The 20,013-nt window shown below is 49.6% G+C and overlaps 1 long non-coding RNA gene and 1 other non-coding gene across 2 annotated transcripts in view; both read right to left on the bottom strand.

The window, feature by feature from the left end:
• The window catches only part of LOC105236835, a 108,176-nt gene extending 88,670 nt beyond the window's left edge, over positions 1–19,506 (bottom strand). The window contains exons 1-6 of the long non-coding RNA XR_002142307.2: positions 19,342–19,506; positions 17,004–17,161; positions 15,771–15,865; positions 7,837–7,908; positions 4,948–5,019; positions 1,836–1,925 (exon numbers count right to left, since the gene is read on the bottom strand). This is a non-coding gene — a long non-coding RNA (uncharacterized LOC105236835). The remainder of the gene's footprint in view (positions 1–1,835; positions 1,926–4,947; positions 5,020–7,836; positions 7,909–15,770; positions 15,866–17,003; positions 17,162–19,341) is intronic.
• LOC117796221 lies at positions 16,829–16,905 on the bottom strand. Its single transcript, XR_004620586.1, has one exon. It is a non-coding gene; the product is annotated as a small nucleolar RNA SNORD112 (small nucleolar RNA).
• Positions 19,507–20,013: the final 507 nt, after the last annotated feature.

Genomic DNA, 20,013 nt, shown 5'->3' with positions numbered 1-20,013 from the left:
TATTGGGCAACACTAATAAATATTCTTTATCTTTACGGAATCATCTAGAACTTTTTCTAATGAAGCTGAATTGAATGAATCATAGTTCTTGATCGTTGGTCCATGCTGATTCTCTCTTGTTTGACTTGGTCATTTCTAAAGAAGTCTTAATGAGCAACCATAAATCCAATCTCTTACTCTTACAAGTACAACACTGACATTATCTTTCATCTCCCTTTGTGCTCCTTGCTCAGAGTTAGTATCTTCGATCTTTATCCATGGAGAGCTGTTTAAATAAACTACATACATATCCACAGTGAAACACAAAGTAGCTGGTCCAAGGAAGGAAAAAGACTAGATTATTTTGATAACGGACCAAAGGGCAGAACTGAATTAACTGTAATCCTTGGACCCTTCTCATCACTGGTCTATGTTTTGGCCTTTCCTGTATTTTATGCAATAATGTAACTATTTATTTGTTTTTAGTACTAAAATCAACATGCAACACATCATCAGGCAAAAGCAAGAGTATTGACTACTCCTTAGCCAATGCACTGTTTTAAACGGATCTTAGATGTACAGAATTAGAATCATCTTAATCCTGGGAGTATGAGATATTATCATCATAGGCCCATGTCTGCCATATCTTGTTTTATTCCTTAATTTGTTCATTCATACATTTTCTTAGCTATGAACACCCTTGAACAACTTCCCAGCCAAAGAGTTAAGAACATCAACTATTACTTACATTTTCTTTACATACCTTATCCATCCAAATAAGATTCAACATCCTCATAAATATTGCATGATTACATGAACTGTGGTGTGCCCATTTTGTGCAACAGAAGACAACTGTTTAAAAACTGAACACCCTGGATCATTTTCAATGGCTTTCACTTGTGTAGAATTAAAATAATGAGCCCTTGGGGCGCCTGGGTGGCTCAGTCGTTGGGCGTCTGCCTTTGGCTCAGGGCGTGATCCCAGAGTCCTGGGATCGAGCCCCACATCAGGCTCCTCCGCTGGGAGCCTGCTTCTTCCTCTCCCACTCCCCCTGCCCATGTTCCCTCTCACACTGCCTCTCTCTCTGTGTCAAATAAATAAATAAAATCTTTAAAAAAAAAAAATATAATGAGCCTTTAGTTTATTAAACATTACCCTCTCTGGACTACTCTTGGCCCTTTTTAATTTTATCTATTCCTTTCAAAAAATCATGGAAGAATACCTATGAATCTCATCAACAAACAGAAAACTACCAATATCTATGTCTACCTGGCATCGCTTTCGCCAGGTTAACACCCAAATTTATCAATGCAGAAGTGTCTATATAAACCATAGCATGTAAATTAATAGTGAAATGCCATTAAAATAAATAAAATAGCACAGATTTTTTGTTTTAATGTCCTTCAGATTTGCAGGATTATGTAATCATATATCATAAATCTTGTCTTCATTAGTCCATGTTTAATTCTTTTTTATTTTATGTACGCATTCATTTATTTTTAATAAATCAATAAACAGGAACTCACCACTCAACCCAGGAATAAGTAACAATTATGTAAAGAGATATGCATGTTCTATACATATCTATGCATGTATAAAATTAATGTATATGAATATAATTGTTATCATTTGCTCATCTCCTACACAGAGAGCAACCTAGTTATTATTTTTTTTTTTACCTTGGTGACAGTTATGCCAAATGAGATTCATCACCTTGGTTCATGACACAGTCTCCTCACTGGTCCACGTTTGACCATCTTTGATTTTATTTGTGCCTGTTCATGTTTAATAATGCTACACACACACCCATCACCCAACCACCCAACCTTAGAACAATAACACTAACCATCACTCACGTTGGTTGGTCCATGGCTCATTTCCCACAGAGGTCACAGCCAAGATCTTCATCAACAGAGGGTCATGAGACCTACTCTGGGGCCTCCATTCTGTGGAACACAAGGCATGTATTAAAAAGGATGAAACAACCAGGTATTCTTTAACCGCTGTTGGATGAGCAGCTCAAGACTAATCACAATTTGGTTCATGACACACTCTCACCATTGGCCTAAGCATAGTTCTCATTGTACATATTTCTTCACTTAATATATTATAATCAACGTGCATGACCTAATCAAAAACAAGAGTACCGGCCATTATAAGCATCTGTCTCTATGCTTCTTACCCAAAGGAACCAGCCCAGATCCTCTTCCTAATGGACTCAGATATGCAGAGTTGAGGTAATAACAATCTTTGATTCCAGGTATAATTGCATCATTGTTTCCTACATGTCCCTTACTGTTTTTACTTATTTTTTTAAATACAATAAACACACCGGGTCAGCACTAACGCAGAACAAAAATATCCATCAGCACTTATATTATTAGTACTTCTATTCCAATGCTTCTTATCCACAGAGGTAAGAGCTTTGTTTTATGGTTTTAAATGGTCCACAATTGTACATAAGTGTATTAATCTTAATCCATAATTCATAAAACATTATCTTTGGTGCTTCATTATCAGCTGTCTTTCATCCTTTCGTTTATTTTCTCATCAAATTAATTTTTAAAATTTTTCATTTAAATTCAATGAGCCAACATATAGTACATCATTAGTTTCACATGTAGTGTTCAATAATTTATCAGTTGCATATAATACCCGATGCTCACCCCATCACATGCCCTCCTTAATGCCCATCACCTAATTACCCTGTCCCACCCCCCTCGCCTCCCCTCCAGTAACCCTCAGTTTGTTACTCATCTAATTCATATTTAACTATACGGCAAATACACTTGAAGCCACCATCCAGTCCCAGACCAATGACAGTTCTATATAACTGTTGATATGCTTCCTACCCACCATCCCAATACCCTCGAATTCATCGGGCTTTGTTTCTGTTCTGTTTTGTTTTGTTTTGTTTTTTTAGTAACTACAGGTGGATACAACAGATTACTCATAACCCTTGTTTAAAAACACATCCTCATCACTGGTCCACACTTGGACCTCTTTAATTTTATTTATGCATTCATTCATTTTTAACTATTCAGTAAAACCCTTTAAGCCCCGCCTACACCCATCCACAGTTTCCTTCCCCACAAAGATCTTTCATCTCTCGTGAAAAACCCCCATGTGCCCATTCTGTGGAACACAAAGCCCCATTAAAAGGAAGAAAATAGCCTAGACCTTTTTTTGTTTGTTAATGTCAGGTTAGCAGACCTGGATTAATCATAATCTTTTGTCCAGAACACATTCTCACAATTTGCTGTATTCAAGGCCTTTCTTACTTTATTTCTTGACTCTATTCTTTTTAATAATAAAATTAATAACCACAAACCAGTCTGATCTCTTTATATCCCTCGGTTGTGGAGAATTAATCACGATCCTTGGTTCAGGGTCGCTTCTGGCCATTGCACCAGGGCTGCCCCCTTTTAGTTTACTGATTCTTAAAACCTCTGCAACAACCATGACCCCCACCTCCATTTCCCTCACTCTTAGACCCTTGCTGCCCTCCGCCTTCAATGGTCACTCCCAAATCCCCCAAGTACCCTCTCCTCCCCCTTTTATAAATATATAAAGCTCTATCACATATGTGGATTCTTTACAAGCAACTTCATGGGCCACTGGCTTGCAGGGCCTCTGCAGGGCTCTGTTAAGGGGGAGAATGAATCCACTGACTCACTGAAGAGCACACCCACCAGGGGACGGTAAAGGGAGTCCAACCGAGATCCTTGAACTCTGTGTGCCATCTTTACATTGCATGACTACGTGCTCAGTCACAAAGCTCTGTTCCCCATGATTAGAGCACATGTGCTCAACACCACACTGCCTGCCTCCAAATCCAGCCTCAAACCCTGACGAGCTGGGCAGCATCAGGAAAGTTAACGAACCTCTCTGTGCCTGTCTCCCCATCTGTAAGATAGTCGCAGCACTAGTTCCTAAGCAGAATTAGCCATTAGTTTCCCACCAAGGCAACCAGGTAATCTCCCCCACCCCACCTTGCCTCTGAGACCCTCATCCAAATCTTTCTTCCCTCTGCAGCAGCGCCCGAGCTGTGGTGCTAGACAGACAGACAGACCAGGTTCCACCCCAGCAGGCACTCATGAGCTGTGTAACTGCAGAGACGTGACCTGGCCTCTCTGTCTTGTGCCCCGACTTGTGCGATTTGTAGACTGAGGACAGCAGCACCCTCGTGGGTCCAGCGTGAGGGTGCAGTGAACTATCGACAATTCCTCAAACAGCTCCCACCCCCGCTCCCCGGCCCACACACCCACCCCGCTGGCCAAACAGCCCCCAATCTGATTAGAGAAACGAATTATCTCGATGCTCAGGCCAAGCCGAGGGTTTCGGGAAGGATGGGCCTCGGGCAGGAAATTGTTGGGATCTGTTCTTTTTTGGACACGGCATCAAAGCTTAAACAAGTGCCCTGGAAAATAGAAATCCAACTAAGGGATGCGCTTTAGAAGACTAAAATTCATTTCATGAAATGGGGCTGCCCTCGGGGGAGTCTACGCCAGGAGATTCTTGATGACCAAATCGTTTCCCAGAAACTACAAATGCCTCTACTCTGACCCTTACTGACAATATAGCCAGTTTCCTCCCTACCCTCCCAGACTGGCCTGGTAGGTGCCCAGCACACTGTCCACAGTGCAACTCTCGAGACATGAAACATTCAAAATAAAATTTAAAACATACATACATCATGTTTTTGTGTGTATAACATAATATATACATAAATATATCCACTTGGGTACTTTCCTAAGGGAGCCATGGGTAGACCACCAGGCTGGGAACCTAGGCTTCTGCCTTTGCCTTCATCACACTGTATGGCCTTGGGCAAGGCCCTGCCCCTCTCTGAGCCTCAGGTGGCAAAAATCCACCAGTCTGCCCTCCCTCCCAGGTGGTGCGGAAGTGAAAAGCATAAAGTTTAAGTGCAAATTCCCTCCAAGCATCAGACGATCATTAATGCTGTACCTCCTGTACCCAGCACGTAGCGTTCACAGCATGCCTTAGCATACATTATCTTGGTTGATCCTCACAGCAGCCCTGCGAATTAGACATAATAATCATAATTAGCCAATATTGATTGAATGCATACACTGCACCAGGCACCATGCTGCCTGTTTGGCATGCACCGACAGTCTTCGGGGGGGAGGGGTACAATTCAACAGCATCTCTTTTTTTCCTCCCCCCAAAAGTTCTGAGCACGCAATTTTTGTGCCAGGCACTGGTCTAGGTCCTGGGATACAGCAATGACCAAAACAGACAAAATCTGAGAGCTAACATCCCTTGGGTGGAGACAGAACAGACAACATTAAGAATAAGTAAGTATGATATGCGGTATATGACACAGAACTATGAAGAAAAATAAAGCAGGAGAGGGAGCAATTGCAAATGATGAGAGAGACTCCCTGAGAAGCTGATATATGGGCAGACATGCTTAGTCCCATTTTACACACGGGGAAACGGAGCCTCAGAAAGGTTAAGTGACTTACAAGTGGTCATGCAGCAAGGAAGATGCTGAGCTCCAGAGTCTGCCTTACCCACTTACCCCGCTGCCTCATTTTTATGGCAGTTCTTGCTTTCTGATACCCCACTGTCAGCCTCCAAGGTGAGTGTGTGAAAGTGCGTGTGGGTGAGTGCGAGGGCTTATGTGACCTCCCACACAGGCAGTCCCAGGAGCACAGGGTATCTCCAGGATATACTAACAGCCATGGATGAGTAAATAAACCCTTCCTTAAAGAAGACACAGAGGCGACAGTTCCTGCAGGACCTGCAGAGTCGCTGTCAGGTAATGCTGAAATCAGAGCATGCACCCAACACAGCCCAGCAAGTCAGCACAGATGCTAGCCCCGTACCTTGTCTGGGGTAGCAGGGCATCCAAATGTACTCCCCACCCCAGCACTACCCCCACAGGCAGCTACACACTGCTGAGGCTTAAGTTGCAAATATCCTGCCCAGAAATGGGAGGAGGTCACCCAGGCCTCATGCCCTACGTAAGCTAAGACTCCATGGAACAATTCTTCATTCCAAACAGCCACCCTCAAAAAAGCAAACAAAGAAATGTTTCTAAAATGATTATTTTCTACCTCCCCCCCCAAAAAAAAACAGATAAAGAAATTTGGTAAGAACATACATGAGAATACTGGAGGAACTTGCCCACTGCTTCTAGAAGCCAGGAAGTTGAACCGAGACAACTTAATTGTTCATCTTGCCCTTCATCTACTCAGCTTCTTTTCAGCTCCCATTCAACCTTTCTATAATTCTCAATACCCCCAAGGAAATGCCTATTCCAAGGCTTAATATTTCGTTAGATGGATAATGTCCATTTAGTGTATATAATTCTCATTTCCCTAACTAGAACTAAAATCTTCTAGTCTTAAATTTATTTATGTGTTTCTATTTCACAGACTCCCTCTCCAAAAGCAAACTCATACACCTCTCTGAGCACCTGTTCTGCCATCTATAAAATGTGGATAATGATTCTTTAGCAGTTAGAGATATTAAATACCATCTCAATAAAATAGTAATGACAATTACAATTTTAACTATAATGGAGTATTTATTGAATGCTAACCATATGGGAAACATTGTTTTTAAGCCCTTTAAATGTTTGACTCATTTAATTTTCAAGTACCCATTAATAAGGTAGCTATTGGAATCCCCATATTACAACTGAGGAAACTGAGGCACAGAGGTTAAATACTCACAAAACTAGTAGACAGCAAACCTGGGAATCAAACCTGAGCATCTGGGATATGTGTAACAGGACTTAGCCCATATGCAGGTTATCAAAACATATCTGCTGAATTTGAGCCAGGTCTTCAGGGAGGCTTACTGATTTGCCCTTAAGCCCTCTGTCTGATTCCCTCTCTCCTTGCCTTGTACTCCTTCAGGCTCTAGAGTCATTTTTACATCTGCTTCCCTTAGTATTCAGTCATCATAGGAACTACCAGAAATTTGACTTGATTAATTATACTGCAAGATGTCAGTGGTATGCTTGACCCTTTTTTGTGTGATAGTCACAAATAGGACAAACTAGAGAAGGTGTTACTTGAGAAATAAATTTAGAGAATGGGGGATAAGAGGTCCAGCTCCCTGACAGACCAGGTGGAGGAGTCTAACATGGGTTAACCCCAAGGAGTGAATTTTTTTTCAGACACAGACTTAGAGAAAAATAAATGTTAAAAGGGTATGAGTTTGGAAGAATAAAGCAGACCAGGGTTCAGATCCTACGTGATTTGGGGCCAGTCACTTAGCATTCCTAAACCTCAATTTTCTTGCATCTTAATTGAGGGTGGTAACTGCTATCATAGAGGGTCATTGTAAGGATTTAGAGGAGATAAAATTATGCCAAGTGGCTACAAAAGGACTGAGCATGTGGTTGGGCTCAGGGCTTAGTCATCCAGGAGAGCCAGTGGAGGGAGGCTGCCTGCTGTTTCTCAGTGCAGTGTGAAAACTGCTGGGACTGAGAGTTGCTGCTGAGAAGCTCCAGCACCACAGCTGGGGCTTTGTCCCTGTGGGCTGGCAGCCCACCTGTTGTCCCAGAGACACCTGAGCCAGTCAGTTCGCTCAGAGGCAGAACAAAAGGCAGGAGCTTCGCCAGCAAGCTCCACTCAGAGGAAACATCTCTTCAGAGACCAAGTAAGCCTTTAATGCTGGTGAGAAGCTGACTATTCTCTCTCACTCATCCATCTCTCCACCCTCTGCACTTGAATTCATTCACCCATCTCACCAGCATGCACCAGCCATCACACCATTTCTCCATCTGCTGACACCTCACCGAGGCCAGCATCCATCCACCCATCAGACCAAACACCCATCCTTCCACCTCTTCATATTATGGGCAGGAATCAGACAAACCTGGATTGGAATCCTGGGTCTTGCTTCCTAGCTGATCTTGGACAAGCCACTAACCTCTCAGAGTCCTCTCAGCTGTAAAATAAATGGAAATCAGTCATAGCTGTGGTGATGATTTAAAGAAAGAGTGGACATACCAATGACTGGCCTGAGCAAATGATCATTAAATGTTCATTCCCTCTGCTTCTGCAATTGGGCCAGGATTTATACAGGGAGAAAACCAGTATGTCTTGCATGACATCTTGAGAAATGCTTTTTAGAAATTATCTGCAGTGTTTTAGTGGTGTGCATCCCCCTGCGGCCCCAGAGCCTTCTGGGGCAGTGGTCCCTCCTGGACTCCCAGCAGAGAGTGCCATCTAGTGGATCAGCAACCAGCGGGGTCCCTGATAGGTCCCAGGTTGCTATTCCCATGTGGGGTGACAGTTCTGAGCCAGCTGGAGGTCCCAGTTCCCAGACTGCAGATTGCCCTCGTTCAGATGTGGTGCACGTACTGTCTTCATCACTCAGGGGGCCTGGACTGCCAGGAGCCTTTTGTTTTGTGGATGATAGCCAGTTTTGTTTTACCTACCCCAGACCAACTCCCCTTTAAATGTTTCCAGGAAAAAAAAAAAAAAAAAGAAGAAGTTCTGGCAACTTCTGTTTGCTTAGTGTCTGTTATGTCTAGAAACAGGGCTGGGGGCTTCCCATGCACTGTCTCCGATCCTCTAAATGACCCTGGGAGAGACTCAGAAGTTGCCCCATTTTCAGTAAGAAAACTGAGGTTTACTGAGGGTGGATTACTCACTTAAGGTGAGGGTATATAGTCAGACCCCTGAATTTGTATCTGTAACTTACCTGCTGTCATCCCAGTGCCCCTTGAAAGTGCAGGAAAGAATTTGGACACTGATTTGAACAAACCAACAGTTAAAGAAATTTATGAGTCAACTGGGGATATCTGAATGCTGAATAGATGTTGGATGACATTAAGGAAAGGCTGTTAATTTTTTAACTGTGATGGTGGCATTGTGGTTATGTTTTTAAAACAGAAAAGAGTCCTTCTTTTTTAGAGACAGGCACTGAAATACACTCGCAGGAAACAATATGGTGTCTGGAATTTGCTTCCAAATAGTCTGGGGTGGGGGTGGAAAGGGGCCAGTGTAAGGCTCAGACAGAACAAGAGGGGCTGAGAGCTGCTGGCACCTGGATGGCAACAATGTGGAAACTGTGTAAATCGTGATGAAAATATGTATTATTTTCTCTACTTTTGTGTTATTTCAAATTTTACATAATTGAAGGTTTTAAAGATCAACAGGTAAAAATAAAGTGCAGGAGGTGAGGGGGCAGGAGAGGGGAAGCCATTGAAAAAAGCAGAGGAGCCCCGCATCCAAACTAAATGTTGGGCGTATTAGGGAGCTGATTCACAGAACAAATGCCTCAAAGTGGAGAGGGTGCAAGAAAGGGGCCGGGGCTGGTGGGAGCAGGCCACTCTAAGTTGGCTGGATCCAGGAGAAAGTGCAAAGGTGCAGGAGCTGCAGAACCAGATGCCCTCCAGCCACCCCCAAGCCTGCTGCCTCCTTCAGACCCCACTCCCATGCCCCCGCCCTCCCCCCAGGCCCTCCAGCCCTTTCCCTGGCCCTCATGCCTCCCTCACACATACACCCCCATGTTCCCTCCAGGCCCTCCAGCCCCCTCCCTGGCCCTCCTGCCTCCCTCAGATCCCCTGTGTTCCCCCCAGGCCCTCCTCCTCCCTGGCCCCTTTCCTCCACCCTAAGCCATCCTAGCCCCTGCAACCTTTTCACTGGCTCTAAAGGACCTGCCAGCCCCTCCCTTCTCCAAGGCAGAGCTGCCCACCTGATGAATCCTTCCCCAGACCAGCTTGGCTGCTAAGAATTGAGCTGTCTAGCTTTCAAATGCCTTTTTTTAATTTTTTTTTTTTTGCTTTTTTTAAATTGCCTTTTGGGGAGGAAAAGAATTAGTGCTTTTGCCCTAAAACTGTGTACCAAGCTGCTCTGACTGTCCTCAGTCCCTTCCTCTCCCTCTCTCAGCCCCCCTTTTCTGCATCAGTCATATCACCCACACGGCAAACTAACACTGGACCCCAGGTCCAGCCAATTTCCCCAGACCCTACGGACCACCACCCCCCTCCTCCTCTTCTCCCCGATCCTGCCCCTTCTAAAGCTGCCAGACTCTGTGAGGTGGGCTTCCTGGGCACCTCGTCACCCTGGAAAAGCTCCCTCCCTCCTCCTCCCGTTTCCCATTCTGGAAAGCCCGCCGGCCAGTGGACAGTTCCCGGGACCCTCAGGCAGCCTGCTGCAGTGAGCGGAGCCCTCTGTGAGGGAGGGGCGCAGCCAGCAGCCACCCCAAGCCAGAGCCTGCCACCCCCTCCCAGCTGTCCCCAGCCCAGCGTGCGGCCTGGCCCCCCTCTCCATGCCGCAATTAAAAGCGCCAATACAGAAGCAAAAGCACCAGTCCCTACTAACGGTCTCCCCCTCCTCACTTTCTGGGCTCAGAAATGTGGCCCAGGCAGCCCCCTTGCGGCACTTGGGGGCGCCACAGACTCTTGGCTGGTGTCTGAAGAATTCAGACTGTCTGATTCCACTGCACCGTGAGTTGGCACAAATCTTAAGTGGCCCAAGTCCTACCCGCTGCAGACCTGGCTCAGCTGCCTCTCTGAGTCGGGGGCACGGCTTTCCTCCCTCCCTCCCCCGTCCACATCGCGCCCTCCTCGCTCCCTCCCTCCCGGAACCAGAGCTCTCCTGTTGAATACTGCTCCAACCGCAGACAGGTGTCTGCCCACTGTAACAGCCGCGGGAGCGGGAGGGAAGGTGTGGGGACAGGGGCTTTTCTTGCAGTTACGTTTGGGAAACTGAGGAGCAGTGAGGCTCACAGTCCCTGTGCAGGTCAGAAAAGGGGCCAGAGACCCTCCCTCCAAGAGTGGGTTCCAGCTTAGAGCATCTCCCTGAGGTGAGGGGCTGCCCTGAATATTTTCCCCTGCTCCCCTCTCTCAGCCATCAAGCCCTCAACCCCTCCAAAGCCAGTCCTCCCCACGAAGAAGCCCTGGTGGGCCCCCCCGGATGTGCTCCGTCCTCTCTCACGCACTGTCCACATAAACAAGCCCCAGCCCCCTCTGTCTCTATCTGCAATCTGCCTGGAGGTGGGCAGGGCCCTCTCCACGTCAGGTTAATAATGCCATTTTCATAAGCCTCTGCCCATAGGTGCTACCACCTAATTTTGAATCTGCCCTTCAAACGGATTGGGCCACAGAGGAGCTGGGATCTCAAGCACTGCTGGGAGGTGCTTATAACTAATCAATCCATCCCCTGCCCACCCACGCCCCCCCAGCACTCGGCTCTGCCTTCCTGAGCAGCCCTCAGCAGCAGGGTGTGGTGGGGAGCTTCAGACGCCCTGGGGTTCCATCCCAGCCTGGCCTCGCAGCAGCCGAGAGACGGTGAGTATGCAACTTCACAATCCCCTGCCTCAGTTTCCTTATCAACCCCATGGGGATTATGAGGCTGGTGCTCACAGATTTTCCCCGGGTGAGTCCTGTGCAGGCTCAGGGCTTGGCCCCGAGACAGGGCTCCATAAATCTCACCTGCCATCACCTCCCCCACCCCGGATCACTTGATGTGCAGTGACTGACTTACTCCTTGTCTCTCTCCCCCACCAGACTGAACTTCCAGGACAGGAAGCCGACTGCCACTGCTCGGGGTCCAGCCTCCCACTCGGGTCTGGGCCTGCCAAGGTAGGTGCACTGCGGTGGTTTGGAGAATGAGTGCATGGGAGGATGCCCGGATCCCACAGTCTGTGGGATGCCCGGAGCCCACTGGGTTTCTCTTTCCCAGATGCCCCCCCACTACTGTCTAAGCCAGCCCTTCCAGGCAGCAGCAGAGCAAAGTGTTTCTTCATGCCTTACCCCGGGGCCCCGCGTGCTATTACATACAATGCAAATTCTTGCCGTATTAAATGCAGATGTGGGTTCGCATGCATTTCTACCGCCTGCTGCATCTACTGTGAGCTCACAGGCCAGGGGCTGCCTCTGGCTGACTTGATTTGTGCGATTAAGCCAGCTGAGGGGTCTCTGGCAAGCAAGGTTCCCGTTTGTATTCGGGGCAGGGTCGTGAAAGGCCAGACTGTTTTCTTCCTTGCGTGCCACTTGTTACATGTGCACCTCCCTCCCTGGGTCCCACTGTCTACTCCATAAGCATTCATGAAGTGTCTGATGTGTGCTAGGCGACTCTTATCTCATTTTTATCTCATGGGGAGGGAGCCCCTCTCTTATCTATTGCACAGGGAAAAACAGAGGCTCTGAAAAGTAAAAGGAATTACATGGTCTCACAGCTAGGAAGCAGGGAGTCCAGCCCGGTCTGGTGTTCTCTGTCTCAGGACCCCCCCAGCCCCACCGTGGCCGCCTGCCGCCGCGGCTGCCGCTGACCAGGGCCGGCCAGCCGCCAGCGGCTCCTGCAGAAAAGGCAGGGGGTTGCATAGAGAGCATTCTCCCTGGCAACTAGCAGAGGGGCCATAAAAAACCGAGGGCTCAGATGCCGCTTAACAGAGATTCGAGCAGCTGGACCTGGGAGGGGGAGACCCGCGCCCTCCCCTGGGCTCTCTGCAGAACAGCAGGGCAAAGGGCTCCCGTCCCAGACCCCACTGAGCAGGGGCAGAGGCGCCCTGGGACAGGTGTAGACGGCTGTGATCTGGACGGTGACAGGGACCCCAAATCTGATCCCTCAGTGGGTGGGGGGCTCGCTCCTCAGCACGGAAAGGAGAGGACTGAAGTGAGCTTGCTGTCTGCGAAGAGCCGAGGGCAGAGGGGGCGAGGGGGCTGCAGCAGAGCCGCGGAGGCAGATGCAGAAAGCAGGGGAGGGCTCAGCAAAGCAGCTCGGTGTGCGAGCCCTGAGCGGGCTGCTCGGGGAGAGAGGGAGCTCCCTGTTACGGGAGGCATCCGAGCAGAGAGAGGCAGGCCGGTACTTGGCCGGGAGGCTGCAGCACGGCTCCCTGCCCGGGCTGGCAGCCCGCACGTCTAGGCCTTTGAGAAGCTCCTACAGAGCTAAGTCCCGAGTGGGGCTGGCTGCGGAGGAGACAGGCTGGGGTCAGAGCAAGGATGCGCAGACTTTTCCCATGTACCTTGCCTGAGCTGCATGGCAAAGGCACGGAGATGGCTGGTGGAGCGCTTCTGTGACAATGAGGCAGTGAGGGAGAGGAGCAGAGAATGGGGGTGAGTGCTCGGGGCCAGCCCGGGTGCAGCGGGTGCAGGGGAACCTTCCTGCAGGGGGGATGTGGGGGGGGGGTCTGGTGAGTTGAGAGGCTGCCCGGTCATGGGAAAAGCAGGGCCTTTTTCTGGAGGCTGGGCCGCAGCCACGGATTCAGCCGGCTGCTGGACCGTGACTTGGATGCTCTGGGGACTCGTGAAAGCCCCTCGCCCGGCGACGGGGCCCAGGGGCCTGCATGTTGATGAATGCGGCCCACACCGCATCAGGCACTGGATCTCCAGGCCCATTCATGGGGGCTCAGTTCCCAGGAACTCTGGGTGGATGGGGCCTTTATCAGGGGACCCCCGCTAGACGAGGCTCTGTTCTGCAGTTTCTAAAGGAGTTTTCTTGTCTTTGTTCCCAGTGCAGGCGCTCAGGGAACACGCGTAGGCACGCGCACATGCGTGTGTGTGTGTGTGTGTGTGTGTGTGTGTAACAGGCTGTGTGAAATGACCAGGCTGCCTTAGCTCATCCTCAAGGCAGTGACACACTTTCGTGGGGCAGTAAGACTGTCAGATTGGGGGGGGAGGCAGAGGCACCTGGGGACCTGGGGATGGAGCCCCTTGTCACTGCAAGCCTGACTGTCCCGCTCCTGGCAATCCAATGGGCCAGGGCACTGTCGGGGTCCCGACAGCTGCTCTGACCCGCCGTGGGGGGGCAGCATCGTGTTGCAGGTGGCCAGTGCAGGCTGACTCCCCACAGACAGACAGACAGACTGCTCCTGCTGCCCCGCTTGGGAGCTACTGTGAGACCTTGGGGAAACTGCTTTTCAGAGCCTGGAGTTTCTGCTGTTATTTTGTCACTGCTCTTGTTTTAATCTATTAAAGGATTGCTTTGAAAGTGTCAATTTGCAAATGTTAATGTTTGGTAAAGTGGTATTTGCATATGCGTTCCCGCCCCTGCAGCATTATGTGGGGGGGGCAATGCGGGTGCGGAACACAAGACTCAAGACTCGCACAGAAGAAATTTTGCAAATAAGGGTTTCTGGTCAGGGGTAGCTTGTGGTGCAGGAAAGAGCTCAGGTTAGCACCGGTGTGGATTTGAAAAGTCACCTACCCAAATCACTAACCAGCCAAAGGCCATAGGGCAACAAACCCTTTAGCCCCTGCCTGGCAGGCTGGCTAGGGAGGGAGGGGGCTCCCACTGAGAGCGAGGTGCTATCCCCCTCCCCAGGACACTTCCTCCTGCTTCAGACACAAACAGCGCAGGCTCCGGGCCCCTGTCCCCCATCCCTGCGTGAGGAAGTGGGGAGTGGGGTTTCGTGAAACACGGGGCAACGAGGTAGGGATGCAGGCGGCTCCACACACGGGGCCACCGAGAAACAGCCGGGGTGAGCCGCTCCAGAGTAAATAAACCCAACCTTTCGGAGAGAGGAGTCTTTGTGCCCCGCGGCCAAGGAAGTTCACTTTTGTGTAAAGGGCAACAGACAAGCCACACTGGCGCTAGGTAAGGCTGCCCACTGCACAAAAACCTCCTTCAGGCTGGGCCCGGCCCAGGGAGCGTTTTCTGTGAAATGCAGGAGAAGTCAGGTTTAGCCAGAAGTTTTTCCAGGAATTATTAACCCCTGGAGACTGTACCACTGTTCCTTCCGAGCCGTCCTTGCCAAAGTCCATAAAATACACGCCTAAAAAATTTGCCTGAAGAGCAGTCTGACATTTTATATATATTTATAAAAAAATAAAATAAACTATTGCCAAACTTTTCAGGAGAACCCAATTAAACCGGGGGGGGGGGCAGCCCCTTCCCCTGCCAGGGCGCTGACAGAAAGGCCAGGGTCTCCCTTGGGGGCGTCTGCACTGGGGCTAGAGGGGCAAGGGGCAAGCCTTTATTCTCGCTCACACTCTTGCAGCCTTTTTTTTTCCCCCTCTGTGGGTCTCCCTGCTCCAAAGAGGGGCTGCCTATGTCTCCAGGAGGGAAGGTTATGCATTTCAGACCGGACGGGAGGGGAAAGGCTCCTGTTTTCCACTGGCTACTGTGCTTGGTGATTTATCTGTGTTCTTGTCTCACTCTGCCTATCACTACTCCGTGTGTGCAGATGATTTTCCGATCAGGAAACTGAGGCACAGGAATTCTCAGGGCCTTGCCAAAGACGTACACTTCACGTCTGCTCTGTAGCTGGGTTTGTGCTCTCAAGATGGCCGGCCTCTCGGGGTTCACCCCCCAACCCCCCATCCTGGAGGAGAAAAAAAAGACCAAAACCTTGAGCAGGTCCAGTGACTTTGGTCCCTCCCACAAGCAGGTGAGGCCCTCTGCCCCCAGGGTGATGTGGACCTGGCATCATCATCCCTCTGCCCCAAAGCCTGTGCTCCTTCTAGAACATGACCCTGTCCCCAAGGCAGCATCCACTGTCAGCCTGTCCTCTCCCCAGAGCCTTGCCTTACCACAGCTGGTGGCCCTGCTGTCACATGCTAAGACTTACCTCCTTCTTATATTCTGGGACTGAGCCCATTTCCCTCTGGCAAGGAAAAGGCCATAAAAGATGCAATCAACCATTTCCAAGCTGTAATTATGCCCCCCAAACCCATCACCAGCACACTCAACCCCGAGATGCTACCATCCCCTACTCATGGATTCCGGGGTCCTGCCAGCAGGCATGGAGGGAGGGAACCTGGTATTGTGCCCTGGAGGGCAGGGCAGAGCCGCTGCGGGCTTGGAGGGAAGGCTACCCCCAGGCATGCATTTGTGGTCTGACACATTCGGAGCACTCACCCAGTGCACAGGGCAGACCTCAGTCCTCCGGAGCAGAACAGGAGGCCTTCTCAGTGGGGGGAAGGCAGATCCAGGCGACCCAGGAGCCCAGGGCCCTAGAAAGGGACAAAGGAAAAGGGGAGGTTGACATGTGGCCGGTTTCATGCATTCTGGAAAAATTCAAAACCTTCTCCTAAACCAGGAAAATGTGTCAACGAGGCGTCACACTTACGGGGACTGTGCTTTGCTGGACTTTTCAACAAGGTGCTGGGGGGAGTTCAGCGTGGGGTACATTTGAAAGCCTGGTCTTAAAGGCTCAGGGGAAGCTGGTTGGGAAGGCAGGCTGAAGCCCCCAAATGTAAAAAGGCAAAGCACACATAGACAGAAGCAGGTAGCTCTCGGGGCTGCAGTGTGCCCAGCGGGGGCAAGGGGTTGGGGGGACGAGGCTGGGAAGCTTCCAGCCAGACCCTGAAGGGTCCTACGTTCCAGGCTAAGGCTCTTGGACCTCATTCCAGAAGCTCCAGGAAGTCAGAGGGAGGATTTAAAGCAAGACAGTGACAAGGTCAAAATGGCATTTTAGAAAGATCAGTGAAAATAAACTTTGCAAACCATTTAACCCAGCTACCCCACCTCCAAGAAGCTGGGATAAAGGAACAGCCAGGGACATGTTTACAGAGTTAGCTATAAAAATGCTCGTTGCAGGGCCATTAGCAATAACAAAACACGAATGGCTTAGATCCTTTCTAGCGGCATCAGTGGAACAAAATCGTAGGAGTTGAAACCTCGGTTCATGACGTGCTCGTTTATCTCTGCAAAGTCTATTTTACCTTACGCATTCATTTTTATTTATTTTCTTAAATAACGTAACAAGCAGCCATGAACCTGTGACTCCCCCCACCAATCCAGATGACCAGGACTTTGACCAGAGCTCCTATCTGGATACATTCTCTACCCCCCAGCACACTTACAGCTGGGATTTTCAACAATAGAAGAGGGTCTAATCAACAAGGGTGCATACATACCCTGGAATATTAAACAGCTCTTAAAAAGAATGAAACAGCCGAGACCTATTGTCTTTTAATGGACCTCAGTATTTTGCACAGAACTGGATTCATCATGATCCTTTGTTCATAAACACTTTGCCATCATTGGTCCAGGCATGTCCCCCTTTTATTTTGCTAATTGATGCAGTCATATATTCATTTGTGATAATGTCATAAACACTTGTGAGCCCGCTCCTGAGAAATTACTTACACCTGCCCCGCGCTCCGCTTCCTGTCCCGACGGGGTAAGGACCTGGGGCTCCTGCCACAGCAGTGAGGGGGTTAAGTCAGCCCCGGGCGTTCGGATTACAGGGTACTAAGGTGTGTTATAAGGCACGGTGTCGATCTTGATTATCTCCAGGCAGATTCCTGAGGGAAGAAAAAGCAGCAGAAGAAAATGTACACTATGCTGTAGCTTATGTAAAAAATAAACAAAATCATATATTTTAGAGGTCTCTTTATATACATACATAAATGCACAGAGAAATATCTGGAACCATGCACCTGAAACTGGCAACAGCAATGAATATGCTGGGGGCGGGGGGAGCTGGGAGTGAGAGAGGGGTTGCAGATGGCTTTAGCTTTTATCTGCAGTGTTTGATTTTTAGTAATGAGTGTATTAATTATCAGTACATTCCTTGCATAATTAAAATAAACACTTGGTGTGGGGTTTTTTCTTTTTTTTTTTGGTTTTTCTCGTTTGTTTGTTTGTGGGGTGTGGAGGAGGTTTGTTTTCTATTTTTACAAAAACAAAAGGAAGAGCATTTTGGCTGATGGCCCAGGATGGGGTACACATCCCCAAAACAAGTTCTGCCAGACACGGGGGATTTATTTTATCCCAAAGATCATTCCTCTTTTAATTTTGTATGTCCTAAAGCCAGAGCCCCGGGCCTCCCGGTGGCGTGTCAGTGACAGGAGGCCAGCAGGTGTGGGCCTGCCAGCTGCAATTTCACCGCCCCCAGGCCCCAAATCCCTCCAGAGCCAACCAGTGGGAGTGTCTGCAATGCACCCATCAGGGAGGACTTTCCTTTTCAGTCTTTAAGAGGCCCCATGTTCTCGGGGATTAGCTAGCTGGAATGAGAACTCCAGGAGAATGTCCCATGAGCTGGGCCTGGTGAAGGGGACATGTGGGCCTCTGGGGAGCAGCAGCCCCGCAGCTCACATGCGTCGTCAACAGCCGCGAGGCTGCCCAGTGAGCAGTCCCAACAGCTAGATTTCTGTGCAGAACCCGCAGCTGCCATCTTTCCCCCCACATCTCATCAAGAGGGAGTGTGGCTCAAGGGCACGGGTATTTCTGACCTGTTGGTTCCTGGACCAAGGGGAACAACCCCACAGGTCCTAGCTTGCCCCCCTTTGTGTCCAGGGTGGCAAGCTGCACCCTAGTTTCCCATCAGAATGCCCCTCTCCCCAAGACACTTTAACTCCTGCTTGCTCCCTGAGCTTCAGACTCAACTCCCCAGGCCCCCTCCCAGCTGTCTAGGCTGTCAGTCCCTGAGCAGGCACAGGGCTAAGTGCGCAGCAGGGACCATCTTGGTCTCACCTAAAGATGGAGCCGCTGAGGCTCTGAGACCTCCAGAACACCAAACTAAGCCAACGTTCAACCTGAATCAGTGTGAGCCCTCATCCTGTTTCACCCTGGCCTCCTAGAGTCTCTCCTCTTGCTAGCACAGACAGGGACCTTCTAGAACTTTCCTCCCGCCTGCCGGGGAGAGATCTATTTTTGACCATGACTTTATGTAGAAGAAATGTGAGCACAGGTTAACCAGCCCTCTGCCGGCGTGACCAGCTCGTAATCGCCTTTCCCGCATGCGAGGCTCTGCTGTTTATTACATAGCATTTTATTTTGGCCTAGGTTTGGTCCTGGTGAATACTTTGAGGTATTTGTCATAGTTTTTCAGATATGAAATATGGCAGGATAAAGAATAATGAAATGCAGTACCCGGGCTGACATCACCTGCGTCCACCTCCGGGCCAGGCTAATTCAACATGAAGACGTCCGCTCCTCCGGAAGGCCTCATAAATCAAGGCAACGCCAGTCCAAGTCATACAGCTGACTCAAGAAAAGGCTCTCTGGATCCCTACACTGACCCCCAGCTGTCCCTGCTCCCGTCTTCCCTCTGGGCTCTCTAAAAATGAGAAGGGCTTTCAAACGGGGAGGGGACAGATCCACCTCAAATAAGGATTATTTTTATCTGTGTTGAATACCTACTGTGTGCCGGGCACCTTCTATTTTATTTCATTTAAGGCAACAAAGCAACGCTTAAAGATGACAGTCCCCATCCTACAGAAGGGGAGGGGGCCTCATGTCACTTGACCAAGGTCCCCCAGGGGAGCCTGTGCTCTCTGCTCCGCCAGGGGCCTCCTTTGAGCCCCCACCAGAGGTCTCACTTGTTGCACTCCTTTGTATCTTGGTCAGAGATTTTAACACCTCCCTTGATTACATATAATAGAGTGACATTATTCTGGATTTTTAATTATACTACCATATTAACGTGGTGTAAGGCCTCTACCCACAGAACCTGTGTGGTGTAAAGACAGGGCGTACATACCTGGTCTACTGGGAGGTCAGCCTAGGAGGGCAGCATCCACCGCCCTCTGGACATGGGTGCATCCCGGGGGTGTGGGGGTGGGGTGCCAGGCCGCAGGCTGGCCTCTGGAACCCACAACTCACTGCCCACCCAGGGAGCAGTGAGCCTCAGCTGCAAAATAAAGAGGTCAGGTTAGTTCCATCCTGAGGGGGCTACACATTTACAAATTGTCCAAATTTACAAATCAAAAAAAATAAATAAATTCATGTTGCAGACCTTTCTTTCGATTGCATCCTGGGCCAGGCATCTGCTCCCTCCCTGGGGGGGAAGCGCAGTCTCACCTCCAGCCACCTGGGAGGGGAGAAAGGAAACCGCTCAGAGTTCCACCCGCCTCTGAGAACCCACCTCTCAGGCCTCACCTGCTGCCTGCAGCCCTACTGCGTGCCAACAGAGGGTGGGACGAAGGAGTAGCACGTGCATACAGACACCAGGGGTAGGACAAAACAGCACGGGGGTCCCCCTGGACGGGGCCCCGGGGGAGGGAAGGACCACCAGCCTGAGGAGATGCTACTTAGATTCGCCTGTGAAGTTGGAGCTCAGGGAGCTCAGAGACCAGCTCAGGGTGACGTGCGCGGCCCAGACCCCAGACTCACATCAACTCTTGCTCTTGGTGAGAGCAAAATGGGGTCTGGA

The sequence above is a fragment of the Ailuropoda melanoleuca genome, chromosome 14 (genome assembly GCF_002007445.2).
Source record: "Ailuropoda melanoleuca isolate Jingjing chromosome 14, ASM200744v2, whole genome shotgun sequence".
NCBI classification, from domain to species: Eukaryota; Metazoa; Chordata; class Mammalia; order Carnivora; family Ursidae; genus Ailuropoda; species Ailuropoda melanoleuca.
This window is presented reverse-complemented; position numbering and strand designations above follow the sequence as displayed.